This window comes from Sander vitreus, chromosome 14, assembly GCF_031162955.1.
Source record: "Sander vitreus isolate 19-12246 chromosome 14, sanVit1, whole genome shotgun sequence".
NCBI lineage: Eukaryota > Metazoa > Chordata > Actinopteri > Perciformes > Percidae > Sander > Sander vitreus.
The window spans coordinates 22505459-22529752 of record NC_135868.1 but is presented as its reverse complement, the minus strand read 5'-3'; the positions used below and the strand labels follow the sequence as shown (position 1 = coordinate 22529752).

At 40.9% G+C, this 24294-nt stretch overlaps 1 long non-coding RNA gene across 2 annotated transcripts in view; it reads left to right on the top strand.

Moving 5' to 3' along the window:
- Positions 1-24294, top strand: part of LOC144529431 (uncharacterized) — a 112030-nt gene that overhangs the window by 21000 nt on the left and 66736 nt on the right. For both annotated transcript variants that reach the window (XR_013502990.1, XR_013502991.1), the window contains exon 3: positions 22889-23013. This is a non-coding gene — a long non-coding RNA (uncharacterized LOC144529431). The remainder of the gene's footprint in view (positions 1-22888; positions 23014-24294) is intronic.

The window sequence follows — 24294 nt, the reverse complement described above, 5'->3', positions numbered from 1 at the left end:
TAGCTGATACAGATAAAGGCCAGAGTGTGTGACCTACAGTATATCATCACGAGGTATGCAACTGCCAATAAAACACAATTCAATTTAACTCCTCTCACAAGCATCTCCATCTGCTTTTATGTCATTATTAGGTTCTTTTGCACTGCCTAAAATATCTCAGTTCTCTGGACTGCTTCAGAGTTCTCTTGAATTCAAAGTTCTTGTGGAAGTATTTTTGTGGGTAAGATTAATTTCTAGTTTAATCCTGTGAGAGTGTTACCATAGGCCTTGCTAAGTGTGTGCCAATATTGTAACCTAAAAACTGGGGTGTACTTTAGAGTGCTGATACCCGAAGTGAGCCCGATGGGTTGGGCCGGGTTCGGACAAATATTGACAAATGATGTTCAGGTTGGTTCGACCTACTTGACACAGTGCGTAAAAACTCTTTTTAGTGAAAATATAGTGGATAAAAAGAAAGAATAATGGACCTACTGTCTGTGTTGGGCTACTAACAATAGCCTGTAAGGGTAACACAAACTCAGGGCTTCAGCTTACATTAACTGCGTCGGTCTTGGGTCGGTTCGGACATAAAAACAGAATGCCTGTCAGGTTCGGGTCGGTCTCGGTTCTCTCGGACTCGGGTCGGGTTCGGACAGAAATATGCAGCCTGAGCCGAGCTAGTGTTCTTGTCTAAAAATGATCAAGTATCACACATAAAATCTGCGACACACATGCCTAGTAAATACAAATGTGTGTCAACTTTGTGAACTTTCACTGTTAAACGTACAATATGTAACTTTCTGCCGCTAGGGATCTCTCAACCAAAACAATGGATTGTAAACACGGACTGTTGATGACATTGGTAAAGTTTACCCATTCAAGTTTATTTACGTTACGTTTAGTAACGTTTATTCATGTCATTGTAATAAAATAGCTGCATTTTCCCCAACATAATTAAGTTTTTCTTGATTCGATCTGTATTGGTCGCTGACCAGTAAGTTAGTGAGCCAGCAAGATAGCGTTAGCCAGCAGCTAAAACCACAGTGACTATCACAATATATTTCATATGTCAGTGTCACCTTTTGGATGGTTTCAACACCGGGCGGACGGGGTTTGTTGTAACGCTAGCTAGCTACTCAACGAGGCTGAGAGACGGGTGTGGGGGGAATCTCCGGCCGTGACGGCGAGGACGGTTGATGGCCGTTGTGCAGCAGCAGAACATCTCCAAGCTGCCCGGAACGATCTCCCCCTTCACTTTTCTTTAATCTTAACTATTCGTTTTGGTGCTTAACCCACCTTTTGTCGGGTTAATTTAGCTAACTGTAAAGACAGCTAAACGCGAAGGGGGGAGAAATTTGGCAGGGAGGACATTTTCGGCACGAACAAAGGTAGCGCTAACGGAGACGTAGCTAACATGGATGGCCACTGTTGTGACTCAGATCTGGGTCTGGGTCTGATATGGTCTGTTTCCCAACGCTTCATTAAACTACCGTTAGCGTCGTAAGCACCCGGCACCGGAGTTAAGTGCTGTATAATACTTATAGTACTGTATGGATTGCTGTAATGGTGGCTGGCTGTTGGCTGGCTATGGACTAACGGTAACTGGCTATTGCTACATGTCCTGGCTGTGTTGTCAGCTCTCATCCCGAATGAAGTCTCTTTGCGCCGGGGGAGTGAGGCAGACAGACTGCCTCACTCAGACAGACAGGGGTGTGCTAGCTGGCTAAATTAGCATTAGATTAGTCGTCTATCTATACAGCTAACGTTAACATTACTGGTGAACTCATTTGTGGGTTACCCCAATGCTGCTTTTATTCGTGGTAAAAACTATGGAGGATATATTTATTCATAATTCAAATTGAAAGTCCAAAGAGAAAACAAAGCAAGATCAAATTAAAAATAGTATTATTTTACTACGCTACTAGGAAAAATCATGCCATAATTAAATGTGAAATGTAAAAGCTTAAATGGAAATACTTAAATTAAAATCTCAAATAGAAATAAAGAAAGAATTTTATTTTAGCCTTTCCCCTTTATAATTTTCAATTTTCAATTTGACATTTTATCTTTTGAATTTTATGTTTTACATGTGACATCGACGTTTTAAGATTCACCTTTTACATTTCGATTTAACATTAAGCTTTTCATTTAGAAGTGACAGGTGTCAATTTAAATGAGGAGGCGTGGCCCAACAGCTGGTGGGAGGATCTGAAACCACTTCCAGCTGACAGCGGTTGCTGTGAGTATTACTGGACGACCAGTAAGCAAGTGATCCCGGCCACCGCCAGCTGGCTGTCACCTAAGACTGGAGCTTCCAAGTCCGACAACATATCGGAGCAAATGTGCTATTGGCCATACATTTTTGTAAAACTGACCATATTCTGTGACATTGTATGATTTACAATTACGCTCGAACGTATCATCTGGGTGCCGTGTTTTGACAGAAGTTGAGAGTAACTAGAGAGTAAAAGGTTATGTGACGCCACTGACAGGCGACTAAAGGAAACGCCCCGTGTCTGAAAATAAAATAACAGATTTCTCTGGGTTTGACATTTGGTGGAAACATTTGGGATAGTGTAACTACACAACTCTACTATTGTACCTTTAAATGACTTCTTTTAGTGACTGTTGGCAGTGAAATGCTAATTGTGTTGCAAAGAAGAGTCCAGCACATAGCAAATTATAGGCAGCTCTCTGGCAGTTTGACACAATGAAGTAAATATGTGTGAAAAATAAGTACATTTACTGTCTTTATTGTGTCACTGTCTATTGTGGAATTCTTCAATTGAATGTACAACATACCTAAGATGATCTTGATGAGGTCAAGAAAGTGCACACTTACCCTGTGTTAGTGAGCTCAACTCTTTAATTGCATTGCATTACAGGAAACTGACAGTAAAATAAAAGTGAAAAGAAAATATGGTATTTTCCACTTTCCTTTAATTAAAGTAACAAAAGTTATCATCATTACATACATACATAATATTATGAACATTATTATTATATACCTGTTGCTCCTCTATCAGAAAAATGTTAATTCAGGCTTAAACATTGCTTTAAAAGAACATACTCCTATATAAATAGATCAATTTAACACAACATATCTTCTTATACTACATTTTTTTATCATCATATCACACATGTTTTCATAGCTGGGTACTGTCTTCTAAATTCAAATGTTGTTAAATAGGTTTTAGTTGCTTACCCTTCCATATATCTCTATGAGTAAGGAGAGGAGGAAGAAAGAGAAGAAGAAAGTCCTCTCCTCCTATGCTTCTATGCATCAAGTGGAAGGATATATTTTCCAGATGGAAAGCTCTATAAGTGTGCACAGGCACAGTGCGAGGCACAAGGCAGAAAACCATGTAAGTAAAGTGAGAGAGAGAGAGAGAGAGAGAGAGAGACGTAGATGAATTTAGAGAGAGTGTACATAGGAGAGGGAGAGAGAGAGAGAGAAAGAGGTAGATGAGTTTAGAGAGAGTGTACAGAGAGAACATCTGTAAAAGCCATTTCTGTATAAGGTAGGGAGAGGAAGAAGGGAATAAAGATAAATGTCCTGTGACATTCTGAAAGTGGGCCAAACCCGGTTGTGTTTAAACTGATCCATATGGAGTTCGAGAGAGAGAAAGACTTTATCATTTTAATACAGTTTGAAATATAGCAGTACAGTATTACAGTAACTGGTGTGTTTTGGTTTTTGAAATACTAGGTTTCGCTCACTGTTTTGGCAGTAGTGTTTCTGATTAAAACTTAGCCAATATAGTATGTGAATAAATACATACAAGAGAGAGACAGAAGACAGAACAAGACAGAGCTTTTCAAATATTGCTCCAAAAAAAATAAAAAAATAAAAATATATATATATACACACACACACACACACACACACACACACAATATGGCCAAAAGTATATATATAAAAGTATCTTTTCCCATAGTTTTCTTCTTGGTCTGGTCTGTTTTTGGTAACCTGATGCACCAGAGGGTTTGTTACACAGCGCCATCTGAGAAGCCCTCATTGGAAACTTTTTTTGAACAGTTGCGGCCTTCACATCGTATACATATCTATGCTGTCACACACACACCTAAACCACGCCCGTAGCTGCCAGTAGCTCCTCAGCAGACAATAATTGGTTCGGTGAGCTGGTAGTTCAGACACAAACACATTACTTGAAGCCTGACAAGATGGATAATCCAGCTGCCGTGCAAGGTAATGTTTTTAGGCCCTTAGTGCCAATTAAGGGAACTCTTAAAGGGCTCCAGCAATTTAGCATTGCACTTTCATTAAATATCCACTCCAGACATGTTTTAAAGGTCCCATATTGTAAAAAAGTGAAATTTCCATGTCTTTTATTCTGTTATAAATCAGGTTGAGTTGCTATATAAATACTGTGAAAGTATCAAAATGCTCAATTCACAGAGAAATGCACATAACCCTTATTTAGCCCGTATTGAGAAATGCAGAAACGCATCACCCCTCTCCATCTCTATAGTGCTGTGTTAATCTCTATAGCAGCACGCTACCCACTCTTCACAGCCAGCTAGTCTATCTAACAGCTTGTACCCACACAAAACTAGTGGACTCTTAGCAGTGTTCAGTAAAAAAGTGCTATATAATTTCCGGTCATTTGCGTGTCGTGTTTGTCATTCAGTTCAGTTCAGTTCAGTCAACACAATGAAAACAATGAATGTGAAAACAGCCAGTCTAGTCTAGTGTCAAACTCTGCACAGTGAAGATCAAACATCCAAGTGAAGTAACAATAAGCGGAACACATCCTTGAGTGACCGGCTGCTTTAAGTTAGGGATACTTATTACAGGCAGGTTTAAAAGCCGCAGAGACCAAGATACTAACCAAATTAAGACTTTTAGTTTAAAGTATGGGTCAAACTCCCAAAACAGCATATCCTACAATTCCCATAATGCAACTCAACAGTGTCTTTTGTTACTCTGTTTAGTAAATGCCCACTTCTTTCAAACTCCATGCCCCAGGTTTGTAGCCTAATGAAGGTGTTTTCAGAATTTGCTGAAGATTTGCTTCTCATTTGGCCTGCACACACCTTTAGGCTACATCCACACTACTACCACCACCCTTTTCATTTTAAAACGCATACCTTTTGCTAAGTTAAAGCCTCGCATCCACATCATCTGGCGATTCTGAGCCCCTAAAACTGAGACACTTGCGTTGCATTTTACAATAAGATAAATGCCCAGAGGGGAAATTCAAGTGCTTTAGTTTGGACGGGGAGAAATGCAGACCGAGAGACGATACAGACACAACTTGTTTCAGTGGAACATTTGCACCCCGCAAAAGAAAATGTCACATACAATATTAAATGACTTAACTGTTTGCACAATACAGTAATGTGAGCTTATTAAATTAGCTGGATACATGGTTAAACATAATTTACTCTTACCAGTGTATCGCTGTGTGTATTTTGTCCATAGCAATCCCCGCCAATCGGTCCCAAAACGTCCCAGTTAGAGAGTAAATGAAAAACATATTTTTTGTAAATCTTCACAATCATTCCCCGAAAGAACCAAGCAGGTCTGCCTTGTTGCACAATCCAAATTTTGGATTGTGTCAAACCTTGCCATTATCAGCGTGTAACGTTAGCTTGCTAGCTCAGAGGTTGTTCTTTCTATTTCCCATAGCGAAAGGATTTTGACACACAGATAACAGCAGAGGAGGGTCAACTTCAGGTGATCCAGACTAAACGTTCAGCAATCCCCAATGGGTTTAATGCTTGGATCGCCACATACCTTTGGTCATATAAAGTGCATGGCCTCTTTCACATAAAAATACAAAACCATTATCTGTAAGGGTCCAACAAAAAGCTTGAGTTGGACCCATTCAACCTGGTTCAATATGGAATAATGCACTTTCCTAAAGCATTCACGTCACTAAAATGTAGAACTACGGATAGAGAACCTACAGAAGACATGCTGTAATACAGCAGTAGAGACATGTGTTATGTGGCTATTCCCTTGTCATTGGTATTGTACTGCTCTAGCCAATAGATCACACGAGAGGTAGTAGAGTCCATGTTTGACCCCAGATTCTCTAGTTTCCATAGCTCTTAATCCCATGAGATGATTCTGTAGTGGTTCCCTCCCCTCCTATACCTTCTCCCCACCACTTACCCACCAATTTTTACAGTTCTTTTTCATCTTAAGGTTTGATGAATCGCATTAGAGATTCCTGCTATATTGGAGAGGCTTGTATAACAGTTTGAGCTTTTCTTGGTAATGAAATGTGAAGTGGGTGGACTCGGGCTTCGCCATGCATGTGTGAGAGTTAATGTAAACCAGCTATACTGTCGAGGGGAAATGTGATTTTTGGCAGGCTAAGATGTGGTTTGCAGTCTCCATCTTTTTCTCTCTCACACGCCAGCTGGGGTTAGACGGATATGCGTTTTTGAAGGCCAATTCTGATATTTTTCGGTCTTTCATGTAACAATGTTTCAATGTCAAAAGATTCCCTGTACAGCTTTATTACTGATGCAGTTCTTATAGGTGGATTAGCCACTCTGAAGGCAGGGTTAATACTCCCACACTAAAATTTATTTCTGACATAGTTTTGACAGGTTTCATCATGAAAATACTATAAAATAATGCCAAAATATACACACAGTCAGGAATGAGCCCATCATGATGATAGTGATTGGCAGATTTTCACAGACAAACTATATAGGAAGCCTACACTTTGTCTTCTTCTCAGTTCATCTCTGTTTCTTTAGCTTTTATTGCCCAATGTCATTTCTCTTCGAAGGCTTCTGTCATCATTCTTTCTGAAAAGCTGAAATGTGATACTTGGGTTTTGTTGTCAGAGCTAAATTGGTATCTGTACCAGCTGGTAAAAATGGAAACCATGTAATTTTAGTAAAAGAAATTTACAACCTTGGGAAAAGTAGTTTGACAAAATGATCTAGGTCCACCTAAAAAATCTTGAAAACTCTGGTAAAAGCCAATAAAAGTTAAGATTCTTTTGTGAAAAAGACAACAACAACAACTTCAGCTCCAATGAGGTTGTGACGGTGCTTCTGTACTTTTTGACTTCTAGTAGCATCATGGAGCAATTCTTTTGAATCCCTATTTTATTCATACTGGGTTTGCACAAGACCAACCTGGCGTAGCGACACATATTCCTGCCTATTCTGCTGATCAATTGATGTGGTGTCCCAATGTGAGAATGTAGAAACATAATGCACCAGCAAACGCACGCAAGAAGATGGCTGCAAGCTAAAAAAACATAAATGTCAACAATGTATGATTTAGAATTTAAAAAGGAGTGCAAATGTTTTTTGAAGAATAAATATATCTATCTATAAGGGTAGTGGAACCAAGGCTAGCCTAAATAGGGGTTGGGACATTGACATAATGTACCCAGTGGCCAACCACTGTACTGTACCAAAAGAAATCCCTGTTGGCCCCAAAAGCTTTTGCCACGTAGACAGCCTTCATAAAGGTCTTATGACAGGACACCTTAAAGGGCAGACAAGGTTGATTATTACTCTGTATTGTGGAAATTAGCATTTTTAAGCTAATATTTAGTACTTGGTACTTTAGTATTTACTTAGTACTTTACTTGGTACTAGTATAGATGTCTATGACATCACAATGTAATGTCTATGGCACATGTTGGTGGGGCCACTAGGATGACACTAATGAGCAGGTGTCATGAGCGGCCCAATGGAAGCAAACCAGAAAGCATTTTAGAGCGTATGCTGTGGGATCAACCATAAACTGGAATGAATGGACACCATCCTGGCACACAGTATGCAGTTCTCATATTGTGTACTTTATCAATTGATTTCTAAGTAGTTAAAGTTATCAAACAGGATTAAAATATATATTCTAGTATGTGCAGAATGAGGGACTTTCCTGTCCTCTTCACCTTCTCTATTTCCTGCTCTGATATCTTAGCTGCCATAGGTAAGCTTGGACATACTTACAGTGTGACTTTTATTTAGTGGGGGAACTGTGCGTTCTGGAGAGAAATGAAGCCCCCCCCCCTTCCTCTGCAACAGCATACAGGCCCATACAGTGTAATCCACAGGTGGAGACCACCCTCACTGATGGCACACACACACACACACACACACACACACACACACACACACACACACACACACACACACACACACACACACACACAAGCACCTGGAAAAATAAAATATTAAAATATGGAAATGCATATACACAAAAATATGCACACATAGATGTACTAATGTGCTTTGTATTTCAATGCACTAATGTGGACACACACACACACACACACACACACACACACACACACACACACACACACACACACACACACACACACACACACACTGGAGTGAAAGGATTCCTTGTTCTTTTATCACAGTGAGGCCTCCCTGGATTGAGATGACATGGCAAGTTTGCTAATGTCAGAGAGGTTGTCTTCTACTATTACACACACACACACACACACACACACACACACACACACACACACATACACAAATATGCAACCCTAAATGCCAGCAGCTGGCTCACCGATAAGACCACACACACTCGCTCATACACACATGCCGCAAACTGAGTCACAATAAAGACTGCTGATCCCTATCACAGAGCCGCACACACCCTCAGCGGTGCCATATGGGGAGCAGCGTTCAGGGCTGTGTGTGGGATCAATGGGAACACTGGTGGCAACTGCAGTGAGCTCTGGAGACATCATTAACCTTGACAAAGAGACATATAGACAGACAGACAGACAGACAGACAGCCGCACAAGTGATTGAGAGTAAGACACATTTCTGCTTCCACAGCTTTAACAGTATAGTGGAGGGAAAGTTGTCATACAATGTCTCTGAAACAGTTCTCATGGTTTTTATCTTCTCCTTCTTCTGTTTCATGCTGTAAGGTCTCCTTCACACAGTGTGCAGTAATAACTGGGTCATTTCCACTGTGGGAAACAGAAACGAGCCCATACACAACCCATCCATTTTCCCTCCTCCTGTATTTGTTCCTGTCGTCCGTCGCTCCCACTGTCTGCTTCCTCTCTCCCTCCTTTTTCTGGCATCCTGGGGAAAGTCCCAGTCTCTCTCTCTCTCTCTCTCTCTCTCTCTCTCTCTCTCTCTCTCTCTATCTCTCTCTTTGCATTCCTGTACTGAGTGGAAGGCAAGGACCCCTTCACGCTGCAGGAATTCTGCTGTTTGTGTGTCAAAATGTGGGAGTGGGAGCGTAAGAAAATGTCTGTTTTTTTCTAATTGCACCCTGAGTGTTGAAAGTGGTCTGTGAGAGCTGTGTCACTAAATATAACAATGGACAGTAAAAGGCAGGAAGCTGCAAATATGTTGGGGTTTTGCATTGTCTCTGTGTGTGTGTGTGTGTGTGTGTGTGTGTGTGTGTGTGTGTGTGTGTGTGTGTGTGTGTGTGTGTTGTGCTCAATTGCTTCTACAGCTGCAAGCCCCTTACAGCCCCAGCGTAATCAGTACACTTCAGCTGCACAGTTCTCCCACTCAGTGGACTAAAGCCATTTTGTCTTGCTACTTTCCTTACTTATGTCTCAATTTAGAGTTAAAGCACACTGGAATACATTACCATTATGTTTATTACACATATATTACAGATTACATGTATTATTAATGGAATACATTATTATGGATAGCCCTCAATGTAAACTATTTTCAATAAGACCCTTTTTTGGGGGATTTTACAAAGGTGCACATGAAGGTTGTACTGTAGTACAGACAGTACATGATGGAGTTGTGATTAATAGTTGTACAGTGATGGTAGTAGTAGTAGTAACAGTGAAGGAGTAGTATTAGTAGTTGTAATAGTAGTCGTAGGAGTCAAGGAGGGTTGTAATGATAGTATTACTGTAAGACTACTATGAGTTCTAGCAGTTGTAGTAGCAGAAGAAGAAATAGCAGTAACTGTACTAGTAGTTATATTTTAGTAGTAGTAGGTAGGGCTGTGCAATTAATCAAACTTTGATTGAGATTTTGATTTGACAATGTAGCCTTTTTAATTGTAAATAAATGATCCCCAAAAGAACATTTACTCAGTTATATTAGATTTCTTCAGGGAATAGCATACTACTACTAGTAGTAGCATAAAACAGTAGTAGTTATTTTTTTTTTTGAAACCCTAAAACATTTGGGGCTGGAGCCCCAGAAACCACCACCTTGCTCCGCCCCTGGTAGTTGTTACAGCTCAACAGTGACCGCCCACTTTTTGAATGGCTCTGGTTCCGGAAGTGATTTCCCCATTTAATATCTGCATTGATGTTTCATAAATGCTTATATAAGGAGTTTTAAGCCTGGAACCAAGCCAACCAGCTACGAGATGAATTGTGACCATAAAACATTTGATTCGGTGCAAAATAAATTATCATAGACTTTAATGGTAGCAGCTCGCGATAGCCGTTCATGGGTTTGCGGGTGCAGTAAACATGTCAGTGGTAACAGCGAGCTCCGCCAATCAGAGACGTTGCTGTTATGCTTAGGATTGGGGGTAGTGTAGTATTTCCCCATAAGATCGCAAATAAAACACATTTTTCTTAAAACAAATTTGATTTCATACGAACTTGTGGCTTCTATAGTATAATTCTTAGTTTCGCAACCTCGTAGCCAGTGGTCAGTCCACCTTGGATGGTTTAGACATTATGGCTTATGATCAAAATCCTTATGGAAAACAATAAATGGGATTTTCTTCTTCCAGAACCACACTGTTGAACTCTATAGCAGTACTGCAAACGTAGCAGTGATGGTAAAGTAAGTGGTGGTGGTGGTAGGTGTTGTTGTACCACTGGTAATAATAGTAGTAGTAGTTATGGTAGTAGCAGCTGTAGTAGCACCAGTAGTAGTTCAAGTATTAGTAGTAGTATTACATTTGTTTTCAGTGGGTAGTAGTAGCCTCTGAGCCTTTTCCACCTCTCTTGGAATCAAATTCATGGAAAACATTGAATAATGTAGAATGATTTGTAAAAGGACTGGGCATTGGCAGCTTCACATCCCAAACTATCAGTATCAACCTTCAAAGAGTGTTATCCTGTGAGTTGTAGTCTCCGTGAATCATTGTCCCAAGCTACGCCTGAGTTCCTGTTTGCACACCAACACCACCACAGTATTAACTGCACTGTATTTCTTTTTTGTTTTCATTAGAGGGTTAGATGGTAGCGCCCCAGAGATTCCTCCATTTCTTCTACTTTGCTCACTTCTGCCTATGCTTCAGTGATTGATATTAAATCTGTTCTGTTTGATAAATAATTAAAGGTGCACTGCCTAGTGTTCCCAGACTAGACTGAGTGTTATGAATTATAGATTGTTATTCCTGCTGGTCTGATCAAAGAATAACAACAACAGCCCTTGCCGGGTTGGAGCACTACCAGTACTGACGCTCTCTACTGAATGGATAACACAAGATTGTTATTTCATCTCTCTAATACTGATCCTCGATCAGGGCTTTTGCTGCTTGGAGTAATGGTCCAACTTTCTATTTAGGAAGAGAGAGAACCTAGAGAGAGGAAGAGAGAGGCAGAGAGGGGAAATGAGTTTAAATGAAGGTCTTCGGCCAGGTGGATTCGAACCTACCGCATTGATGCCAATGTTGGCCAGCATGTGCAAAAGACAAGCTTGTTTTAATTACACTTCACCACAATAAATTGAGTGTTGTCACGCTACAGCGTGGTACTTCTGTACATTCTCAGTGATCAAAGTCAGAACACACACAGGAAGACAAATGAACACATGCTCATGGTCTTTTCTTCTTTTTGCGTTTGAATGCACCCCTCCCAGTTGTGCCTCCTATAGTTACCCTAATTCTTGTCAAGACTTGCCTGAAGACATCAGTTTAGCTTTTCACGAATGAAAGTTTAATAGTTTGAAATTTTGGGGAATACACTTAATCTCTTTCTTGCTGAGAGAACTATGATATCTGTCTGTTAAATATGAAGCTACAACAGCAGCCAGTTAGCTTAGCTTAGTTTAGCTTAGCACAAAGACTGGAAACGGGACACTCTCCACGGACTGCTGCGAGTTAATCTGTTAACATGTTACTGCCGGCTGACTACTCTTGGCTGTGCGAGCTTCTATGTTCTCAGATCAACACGTCCTAAACGATAGAATGGGTCCTTTGCCAATGACTCTCAAAACTACATATATGGCCGTTGGTGAGTACCAGCGACAGCTGTTTGTTTTTAAACAATCCCAGGTTTAAACATACGGTTAATGTTGTGAATTCAAACAAAACTACTTGGTTATGTTTAGGAAAATATCACGTTTTGGTGAAAATAAATGTTTGTTGCAAATTTAAGTTACCTACGTAAGTTAAGTATGTTACGTAAGTTAACTTATGTACATAAGTTAAAATAAGTCCCACTGACTTTTGGTTTCACACAGGACACAGACAGCGGTCTCCTGTGTTTGTTTGACCCATCTATCCCCCCCAACCTCCTCCCTACATGGACTGCTGTATGTCACCCTTTATACTACGTCAACATGCTTCGTCCTTTGCTCCCGTCATAATTACTACGGCCACTAGAGGTCACCGCCTAAAAATAAATCTAAATAAGGGTCCTGATACAACCCAGTCTCACGGCAGTTCGTGAAATGGTCATGTAAAGTAATCTATTTGATTCGTGTACACAAACACGTTTATCTCGGGGTTTTTTTCGTAATGGTCAGCACGTTTTTTTAAACTAATGTACTTCAATAGGAAGCATCTTTCGTGATCACAGCACGATTCTCAACAACCGTAGCGAGTAGTATGAAAGCCCGAAAATCTGCATAGGGAGGTTGGTTGGGGTGATGGATGGGTCAAACAACACAGGACTTTCACCCAGGAGACCGGGGATCGTGTTGACCGGGGAATCGGTTGCTTTCTTCTTTTACTAAACCCAACCGTCCCGTTCTTCTTTTCCTAAACCCAACCGTGCCGTTGTTGTCCCACGTCCCATTATTGTTTTCCTAAACCCAACCGTCCCGTTCTTCTTTTCCTAAACCCAGCCTGTCCCGATGTATACAGCTATGCAATTGTTGGTATTATAAAAAAACATGCTGACCATCACGAAAAAAAACGAGATAAACGTGTTCGTGTACACAAATCAAATTGATTAAATTATGTGACCATTTCACGAACTGCCATGAGATGTGTTGCCTGATAAGCTGCTTGCACAGATGACCTATACGGACGCTTTTTAAGAGGGGGAGGGGGCAGTCTGTATATAATAGACCACACTGGCTGTCAGTTTGACAATGTTTTTGTTAAGAAGTTTTTGTTGAGAAAAGTTCAAATGAATACGTTTCAGTAGAAATTGATGTTTGATGATGGCCCAATTTGTTCTGTCTTCTTCATTATCTGATATTTCTCCAGAAAGACATTCACCCACACAGGGGAAGTCTGTGGTAACAGAAATGAAATACAAACATTGGAAGAAAGCCCTATTTATATTAAAGAAATCCTTACACGTGGTTATGCATGCATTAATATTCATAACGGACATATTTTGGAGGGAGGTCAGATTGCTGCAGGTCCTCAGTTTGCTTCTCTCATAACCCTCGTACATTTTCACATTTTGCCTGGTTCAACTCACAACTCACTTTGGTAAAAGAATAAAAAAAGTTGACTAACAGCTTTACCGTGTTTTTTACTTTGCTGCAAAGAGTTTAAAATTCACCAAGGACAGTTGTGTTATGCCTTTCTTCAGTATTTACCCTCTTACACTACAAGTAGAAAAGCTAGTATCAAGGCTACCAAAAATCAGCTGACCTCTATGGCTGTCTCAGTTAAGAAGAAGAATTAAGAAAATGTCTGTCACATAACCGCCCTGTAAAACCACAAGGTATCATTTTTACACTTCTGTTCTTGAACGGTTCAAACAAGCGAGATACTCGTGTGTTACTGTAATTTGTGTTAACTGGACAGAGCCAGGCTAGCAGTTTCCCCGTTTTCAGTCTTTGTGCTAAAGCTAAGCAGCTGCTGATTGTATTTAACAAACAAATATGAGAGTGGCATCAATGTTGTCATCGGACTCTTGATGTCTAATTTGGCATAATTCCCAAAATGTCAAAGTATTTTTATACATTAGTATTCATTTATTTATTTTATTTTATCTTGATGCAACATAATTTCCCTCCGCAGCTCAGGGACCACATATCAAAACTTGCAAATGAGCAGAAGGGAAAAACAGGCCATGGCAGCCTCATTGTGACACCATTGTTTTACACTCGAGAAGCATTGTGTGTGTGTGTGTGTGTGTGTCTGCATTGCCTTGACACAGCAATCATCTGGCCTGCCTCGTCATGCACGGGATGTTGAGAGTTCCCGGGGCATGCCGTCGCCGGCCTGGCCAAACCTTCGTCTTGCGCTCAATCATTCATCCCTTTCCTTTTCATCTGACTCCCATCGTCTTTTTCCACCTTGACCGAATCCTCTGGATTACATCAGCGATGGAGGGGAAAGCGTGTGTGTGTGTGTGTGTGTGTGTGTGTGTGTGTGTGTGCGTGTGTGCGTGCGTGCGTGCGTGCGTGCGTGCGTGCGTGCGTGTGGGTAAAGCCCAGACAGAAGCAGTCAAAACATGAAAACAGGAAAAACCCACCAACCAGCTGCCCTTTTCTGTCACTCCCTCTCACCTCTGACTGAGGTTGAGCACGAGTGTGTGTATGCATACATTGTGTGTGTGTGTTTGTGTGTGTGTGTGTGTGTGTGTGTGTGTGTGCGCCATTAACACCTGGCAGTCTCTGTCTTATCCAGTCACTAATAGAGAGGGTGAATGGGGTGAAGCTGCCTGTAGTGAGTAGAACATTGTGTTAGAGACAATGATAGAGCATTACACTGTGGGAAACGGGACTCTCTTTTCAGAGCCTATTCATTCATACAGGAAATGGAGAAATATACAGAAATCCTCACACGTTAACACCCCCATCCAGACATTACACGTTTCCTTTGTTCACACACTGTACCAGAAGTTGAGTTTATTTGAGTATATACATGTAGAGCAATGGGATGTATCACTACCTAATATGGCTAATGTAATAAGTTCATTCTGAATTCAGGGCTTGTATATTTATATCCACACTGTCTTTTGGCACAATTTCAGTTTCACGTGGCAGCTCTCCAGATCTGATGCCTTGTTTTCAACTTTTGCCAAAACCTCCAAACCACCTTCCTCTTCTCTAATTTTAATTTTCACTCCATCTCTCCTCAGTTACACCCACACACACACACACACACACACACACACACACACACACACACACACACACACACACACACAAACACACACATACACACACATACGTGCACACAGACCCATGCTGAGCCTCGGCTGTGGTAATTAGATACAGTCTGTCTAACTGTCAGACATCAACTGGTACCAGACACTAGACTCCAACCTCATTGGCTAATCCTCCCGACGCTGCTACCCATTCCGATTGGCTGTAGCCTCCTCCTCTGCTCTGACTCTGACCCAGTAAACTCACGTATGAACCAAGTCCCCATATTTCCATTGGCTGTCTCTGAGACACATGACTGGTGCTCACAGACACTCTCTGGCTCGGCTGCTCCCAGAGGAGGATACAGTTATTCTCCTTACAGACAAAAACAACGCCATTCATCACCTCCTTTTCTCTCTCCTCATCTATCTCCCTCTCTATGTTTAGGCTGTTATGCTGTGTTGTTATGTTTCTGTCTTTGTCCCTCGGAAGGTTTTGAAGCTACTCCAAGTCCTCTGGATGCCCGGGTCAAACTGAATTACCTCCTCTCCCACTTTTTAACAGCTGAAGTTGACTATCAGATCTAGGTTGGAGTGAAATAATCCCAAGGGATGTCATTTAGCTACATATTTACCCTTATACAGTCTTCTTTTTTTAATGGGAACATTGTTTTTACTTACATTTCCATTCCCCCTCCTGGCAGCCGATTTTCCAGTGAGCAGGATAGGCCCACTCATGGAGCCATAAATATGTATCCAGATCACTCATCTGGCTCTTACTGCTCAGAACCACTGTGATGAGGCAGGATCAGTTTCACACAACAGGTTTCTATTGTCATATCCTGTCGCTGACTAGTGAACACAGAGTTTCCAAATCAGGAAGATGTTTGAATTCTTCCTTTATTTTTTATTTAACCCTGACCTTATTTCCCTATTTCTCATGGTATTGTGCCACATGAACCTGTATGGGGGCATAGTACTGGTTACAAAGGCTGACATGTAATCAAAAAGTCACTGATTTTCAAACCAAAAACTGCAGGGAAAATGCTAAAACATTCCGAATATGGGCGCTACCATCTTGTGCTGGTGACGTCATTTGGAGACAGAGTCTGCGCAGTAGGAATGGTTGGAGCCGGGGTATCAAGTTCCCACCATACGCACGCCAAACTCAACTGTGAGTCAATCACAGCTGTCAGTCATATCACACCCCCCCTTTTTTTTTTATAGAATCAAATAACTAATTAAAACCAAACTTATCAAAAAATAAACACTTGAAGATATAGAACACAATAACTACCTACAATGACAGAACCATCTCTTTATTTGATATGTACTTTGATTGTTATCAGTTTGGCTAATATCATATGCGCTCCTATGGAGGAGGGAAGGGTTTATGACCTATACTGCAGCTGATACTAGTGGGCGATCGAGATGTTTTGGCTTCACTTTTGAGGATTTGACATGTCGCCCATTTTTACATACCGTCTACAGGACAAACACAACACTTTGCACTAAAAGGACTGCATTCAATTTAACTGTACATGTACAATGACAATAAAGACTATTCTATTCTATTCTTTTCTACACAGAGTTTGCAGCAGCCATCCGATGTTGAAAGAACATGAATAAAGTAGTGTTGTCAGTTAAACGCATTATTAACGGCATTAACGCAAAACCATTTTAACGGCATCATTTTTTTTATCGCGAGATTAACGTTCTTTTTGGCCTAGCAAACTTTGTAGTTTTTTTCACATGCTGTTGCAACAACTAGTAACGTTAGAAAAACTTTGGGCTTGCGAGCCGGCCAAAGAGTAGTAGGCTAACGTTACGTTTTGAGTGGATGGCGAGCGCGAGACGCCGAAATGGATGCCAATAAGATTCTGAACGGAAAGTTTACTTTTAAAAAGTTGCCAAATGGTTCCATTAACAAGACCAAAGTGATCTGTGTGTTTTGTCGTCGTGAACTGAGCTATCGTCGCAGCACGTCCAGTCTGAAATACCACTTGATGGCCAAGCACACAGCTGATGGCAATTCTCCGCCCCCTCGTCAAAGCCAGGCGACAACGGATGACTTCAGACAGAAGCACATTTGCACAAAGCAAGCCGATCCACTTTTCCATGTTGATAAGAGCATTAAAATGAGAAAAAATAATGGGACAAAAAGAAATCAAGGGACATTTAGAATAGATAAAAATGTGCGATTAATTGCGAGTTAACTATGACATTAATGTGATTAATCGCAATTACATATTTTAATCGTTTGACAGCACTAAAATAAAAATGAACTAGCTTCCACTTTCTGATTGAAAGTGTACAGTGTACACTGTGATGCATGAGGGTCAATCGACTTCACGTCACCCTCATATCCCTGCCAACCATCAGAGGATATTTGAGCTGCAAGTCTCATTAACACGTACAAAGCACAAAGCATCATGGTACACAGAGCTTTAACACACAGAAAAGATCACAGATAGAAAGCCATTCAGCATTCTTTATCACCATGTTCACATGTTTGATCAGGCTTTGTGTTTGCTCATATGAAGTGTCACTGTATACAGGTCTATGTACACACTCAATTATGTCCTCTCAATGGGCCCTGAGTAGAGCTGTGGAGCCAGCAGACTAGTGGTGTGTGTAATCCAGAGCGCCTGGGCATTAAGACTGGTCAGTCATGCTTGTGCACACATTTGGTAACATGGCAAATGGTCTGATCAAAGTTTTTTTTCAAGTAAATTTATATAATAGAGACTACTTAAGCATGCATGTTCTTTTTTTAAGCAATGCCATGTTCCGCAGATTCACACCCGGTAGCTTCCTGGTGCATTTATTTTCTGGCAGCAGCTCACACACCAAATGTGGGGGTACTATATATGCCTTGCTCAAGGACACACAAGTGTGTGGTGAGAGGATGAAGCAGGGTTTCATGTTAGCTTCCCCTTCCTGACAAGATTTTCCCAGCTGGTCTGGGATTTAAACCGACAGCTGATCATAAGGTCAAAACCACTTGAAGGGAAGTAAAATGGCAGTTTTAAAGTGACTGTAAACTGAAATTACTAATATTCTTTTTGCCAAGAAACCAATATATCTGTACTGTTGTTGTTAAAATTGTAATTACCAAAAAGAAGACGTTTCAATTGTATTTATTTTTACACCCCTACGAGTTCATAGCAGATATGAATTCTTGGTACTGACTGACTATGTTAATATTGTAATTTGATGTTGACGGACACTGAACATATTTTGTTATGTCACTTTAACTCCTATGGCCACTGAGGCATTAGGCTAAGTCCTATCTTATTTAAGCACTCCTTCCAGTGTCTGTACCATGATTTAAATCAGGGGTTAGAATACGATGCACTGCGGTGAGATTTGATAGTTGGCTCATTTGCCATCACCACATCAGGAACTTTACGCCCCTAGCCGACAGTATTCACGAAACTTTACAGGTCTGTAGTTGTTGACATCAAAATGAAGGCTGAGTTTCAAAATGGGTGTGGTCTGAGCAAGGGGGCCGGACGTAGGGGGTAGGAAGGGCCCCCCCCACTTTACGCCCCTGGCCCGAATTGGCATTGCGGCTGGTGTGATCCACCTGCAAGATAACCTCTAGTGTTACAGATATGTCCAAAAATGGTAACGTGTCATTGTTTAACTTTCCTGTTTAACACAAAAAGTGAGAACTCAACTTTCAGTTTCTTTTTTTTTTTTCTTTTTATCTCTGTTGTGAAACATTTCCAAAATGTAAGCTTTTTTTTTTTTAGGAAGGATGATGAATTGTTTTCACATAATGGCCATGTAATAATTAATTTGACATTCTAATTAGAAAAAACTTAACACAAATTGGAGCTCTCTACATGACCACACTGATATGATGTACCAAAGGCAAGGACAGTTCAACGTGCCTGTCTAAAGATTTGTGTGAGAATTCAAGGCTTATGAACACTCTGGGGAAATTCCTCTAATGCCAACTGATTTCATGCTTTCAGCCTTTACACCCTAAATAAGCGGTAAATTCCTTGACTTATATGGGTCACATACATGAATGTGGCAACGGCAAACATGTCATCCTCTATATGTGATGCAGTCCCCCTCTAGGCCAATTGGCAACCAATACGCCACCTTGACTTGACCTGTAATTGTTTAGGGTCAGTTACGTGCTGAAATGCGTCATAGTCCAAGTTACAGATGTCTTATGACAGATGGATGAAAAAGCAAATGAAGGGAAAAGACAAACAATGTAGAAGTGATTCACTGTTTTACCCCCACATACTTCAATTAGTCAGGAACACTATCATAGTTTTGTTTATCAGTGTGGCTATTTTCCAAACAGTGGTGTACGCAGACAGTTCAATTCCATGCTTTTAAAAGATAGTAAAAGATATTTCAAAATTACATTTTTGAGTTGTTGATTTACCATGTCCAGGACGGTCAAATATGTAGTGGATTAATACAAAACATTTTGATGCATACACATGTTGTGTAATAGGAAGTAGAGGAAGTGTTGCTTGGAAGTGTCTGTGTTTCTTGGGGTCATGGACAAGCCTGACTCCTTTTGGCTGTCAGACAGGGAAATCCACAGTCAGTGAGTTTGTTAACCATTTATTAGAATTAATTGGACACTCTCAATTAACTTTTCCTGTTTGTGATTGGGACTATATCTGTGTTGTTAATGTGTACTCTAGTAATAGCAGCGGTTATTCCCCAAATTACCCCAATTTATACAAAATCTCACATCAGCTGTCTTTCACTGCTTTAATGAAATCCAAGAAAAGTCTTTCTATCTTTACTTTTTTAGTTTATTCTACAGTAGTTTTTTTTCCTGCATCAGTCTGTTTTTTCTCGACTGTGGAATATAGCAAGGGCACACATGTCCTGAACTTTGCCCTTTGCACTTTGTGCTTGCTTGTAACTTGTTTTGGAAATCTTTTTATTCTAAAGCTGTGCACCATCAGCCAAATAACTAAATGTAAAAAGAAATGAATAAATGAAAAACAGAAAATCCCTGAATGCTTTTCATTGGTCTGGTCTGTAGCATAAGCTGTTTTGAGATACGTTTTGCTGAAAGCTGAAGCGCACATCCACAACTCCTCGCTGACACCTTGGGGTTAATCTCACACACACACACACACACACACACACACACACACACACACACACACACACACACACACACACACACACACACACGTACACAATGAGAGTTCAGTGCAGATTAGGCTATTAGAGATGAGCATCAGCAGTATTCTAAAGCTGATTCAGGATATTTTTCCAGCATAAAGAAGGAAATGGACTAATCTCTGCCCGGACACCTACAATATGTCTGTCAGCTGAGGATTTACACCTACAGGGCTGTCTGGGCATATGCTCTGTAAGGAGACGAGCGTGTGTGTGTGTGTGTGTGTGTGTGTGTGTGTGTGTGTGTGTGTGTGTGTTTGTGTGTGTGTGTGTGTGTGTGTGTGTGTGTGTGTGTGTGTGTGTGTTTGTGTCGGTCAGCTTGAGGGTGTGACTGCCAGTATTTTGCTGGAACCATGACTGCTTCTTTACCAGCAACTGGGCTGATGATTAAGTGACACATGTGCTCATTAACTTCCCTCCATTGTCCATCCAGTAAAATGAGCCACAAGCAGAGAGCAGGAATGCATGCATAGTGGGGGTATTTATTGACAGTGAATGATTAAGCCTGTTTGTGTCCACTACTTTCCTTGCCTGATCATCCTATCCTTTCCCTCTTTGCTTTCTTTCCTTTTTTTTCCCCCCGTCTCCTATCACCCCCAAAGCCGTTTTTCCATTCTTTTTTCTGTTCTCTGCTTTGCTGTCCTCTCTTTTCTGTTCATTTGCTTTCCTGTTCTTCCTTGTACAATTACTTACTCTCATCCTTTCCTTCCCTCTCTCCTTTCCATTAATTCCCTTTGTACCCTACCTTCTCTTCCATGTTCTCTCTTTCCCTCTCATCTCCTTCCCTCTCTTTTCCTGTCCTTAGTTTCTCTTGTGCTCCTTCCCTGTCCTCTCCTCCTCTCTCCCATATTTCCTTCCTTTTTTCCTTTCCTCTCTTCCCCTCCTCTGTCCTCCTTTTCTCTACTCTCCTTTCCATTAATTATTTTTCCTTCTTCTTTTTGATGTCTTGTCTCCATTCTGTACCTTACTTGTCCTACTCTCCTTCAATTTCCTTATTTACATCATGCCCCTTCCTTTCTTATCTTTCCTTTCTTTTTCTCTCCTCCCCTCTTATATTCTCTCCTCTTCTCTCCCACCATTTTATTACCCTGTTCTATTCTAACTTTCCTCTGCTTCACTCTCCTTTTTCTTTTCTCACCTCCCCTCTCCTATGCTGTCCTGCCCTGCTCTCTCCTCTACTTATCTCTCATTTACTCCCCTCTTCTGTCCTTCTTGTAATAGCTCATGGAGGCATGCCTGAGTCCGGGCCACCCTCATTAACCTTATCATTAAGCTGACCCCCAGCTGGACTGCGCTGCCCTCACACTGCTGCGGCTTGGAGGAGTTGTGTCAATACATACACACTCAGCCATTAAGCTGGAAAAGCAAGAGCTGGGAGGGAGGTAGGCTGAGCCGGTGGATGCACAGTAAATTTATATAACAGCTGAGGCAGCGAGGGAGGAGAGTGCGAGAGAGAAATGAATGATACGTACATCCCGGTTGATCTGAACTTTCCATGTACTCCATTCCTTTTGATGTGCTTTGAGTATGTGCATTATGAAAGCCGGTGGTGATTAGCCTGTCTATGCCACCTCAATATGAATAAGACCCCACGGGAGCAAAGATGTCTAGACGTATTCAGAGAGGAAGCTTTATTATCTACTGTACAGCAACTATAAAGAGGCTCATATTCACTTTGCAATCCAACGGCTGCAGTGGCCTTACGTAACAGTCCAATAGCAGGAGTCAAATCCCAATCAAGTCATCACACAATGAGGGCAGAGTGAATAAAGAGTGAGAGATAATGTTTCTGTATATAGCCTACACATTATCGGTTTACCTTTTCAATATGAATACAGTGAGTATGAATACACTGCACGCTGCTTCATGAACTTCAAGTTCATTTGAAGCAAAACAAAATGACTTTTATGATTACATTGATTTTCAGCTATCAGTATAATTCCTATATACAAAGGAGAAGCATTTATGTTTGATTGTATTGAAATAAACTTCATTTCTTCACCACATACAGACAGTTTCACTTACAACCTAAAAAGCTACACTGCAGGTGTTTGTTCTTTGAGTTGAAACAGAATCACCATATAACATTCTGTGTTTGTCACAATGGCAGATGGTGGAAGCAAGTAAAAGGCTGATGAAAAATGACGTCCTCATTTTCTTCATTAAAGTTAATTGGATTATTTTGGTCGCCAAAAAATGTCTTGTTCAGCGTTCGGCTGTACTAAAACTCTAAGGAGCCGGCTAATCTTTTTTTCAGGTAAGTAGTCCTACATTTTATTTTATGCCATGTGTGGCTAAAGAACCTCATGAGTTAGCGAGGTCTTTATTTTTTTATGATGATTGTACCATGGTATTACAACTTCAGTGAAATGTTTTTGCCAGCTCCTGTAAAGTCAGGCCTGCTAGTTTTTTTTACCCTCAGCAGTGATGATATGATAGATAACAAAATAATACTTCCACTAATAGACTTACTGCTATGTATTATGACAGTGGTGATAATAAGTGGCTGTGATTACACATATAAATGTGTTTGTTTTTCTTCATACTTGCAGTGAGCAGCTATTTAAAGAAGTGTTGCTTCCATCGTAATGATATCAGAGAGACCTCACTGTGCTTCACACATTGTCATGGAGATGGAGGGGCGACTGAATCACACCAAATCCTCATCTCTAACAAGGTGAGAACTTGTCATCATTGAGCTAAAACACTCAATGAGTAAGGAGCAAATTATTCTGTGTGATTTCTGAATGACCGCACTGCTTTCTGGCCCGTTTTTCCTCTTTGCTCACAATACTTTCCCTCTTTGTGTCTTGAATATTTTGTTTCCTTTCTTTTCCTTTATGCCCTTTCAGCCCACAAAGATCTTTTAAGTCAGGTCACGAGGATTGAACTGTGGGACAAATATCAGTGTAACATGTACATAATGTAGATGAACATGCAAATGAATCCATAATGTATTCAGATTGGCTCTTTGTCTTCGTGTTTTGAGCTCCTATAGGTGATTCTTGCCCTGGGCATAACAATCATTCAACGTGTTAATGGGTCGCACACTGAGCTCGTTAGCTATGCACAGCCCTCATTAACATACAAATTCAATTAACTTTCACTGCAAAAAAAAAAAGAAAAGAAGGGAAGAAAACAAATCTTTTGTGGGATGTCGACTCTTCCTGCATTTTATCTTCATCTTAGTCACAGTGAGTGGAGGAGAATACCAACGTTGTGGTGACTTTCTCTGTTTTGGGCAAGTTGATGAATGCTTTATGGGGGTTTTTGCGAAGTGAGTTTAGAGGAGTTCAGAGTGCAGCCAGACATCCTTGTGCAGGGTGAATGAGAATGTTTTGCCCTCACACATTATAAGGGAGACTGTCAGGTATTTGTACTCTGCCATTAGCTGTCTGTGGAGGCTGGATGGCAGCTGTTTTAGAGGGCCATTGTGGGAAGACAGCACGGGTTCCTAACTGTTGCAGAATTAAACAGTCCTCCCCATGTTGATTGAAAGCCAATTTTCAAAGTGGTGTGTAGTCAGAATGTTCAATAGCTGTGGCCTAGCACGAATACCCTTCATCTTCCATCATGTATTCTATGGGCAATACTCTTATCATGGGAATTGGTAATTAGTGGCATGCATTGTGTCAGAGGACAGAGTGCTGAATACCAACGACATAAAAGGGCTGATGAGATAAGAGGAGTGTGTGCTTGTGTGTTTGTGCCCGTGGCTGTGTGTGTGTTCACAGATTCTTGCACCAGGGACAATGGTAAGGTGCCTCGGCCATGGCAATGCATGACTTCAATTTGCATGTTTGCATATTTGACAATTAACCAAATTGATTTCCTGCGTGTTGAGCGGCAGCATCGGATGTCTGTTTTCCCAAGGATTTTCAATACCGCGCCCATCCCCATATCAAACAGGTCCAATGATGGCAGTGTCTCATTTGCATTCCATTAATTAGACATTCAT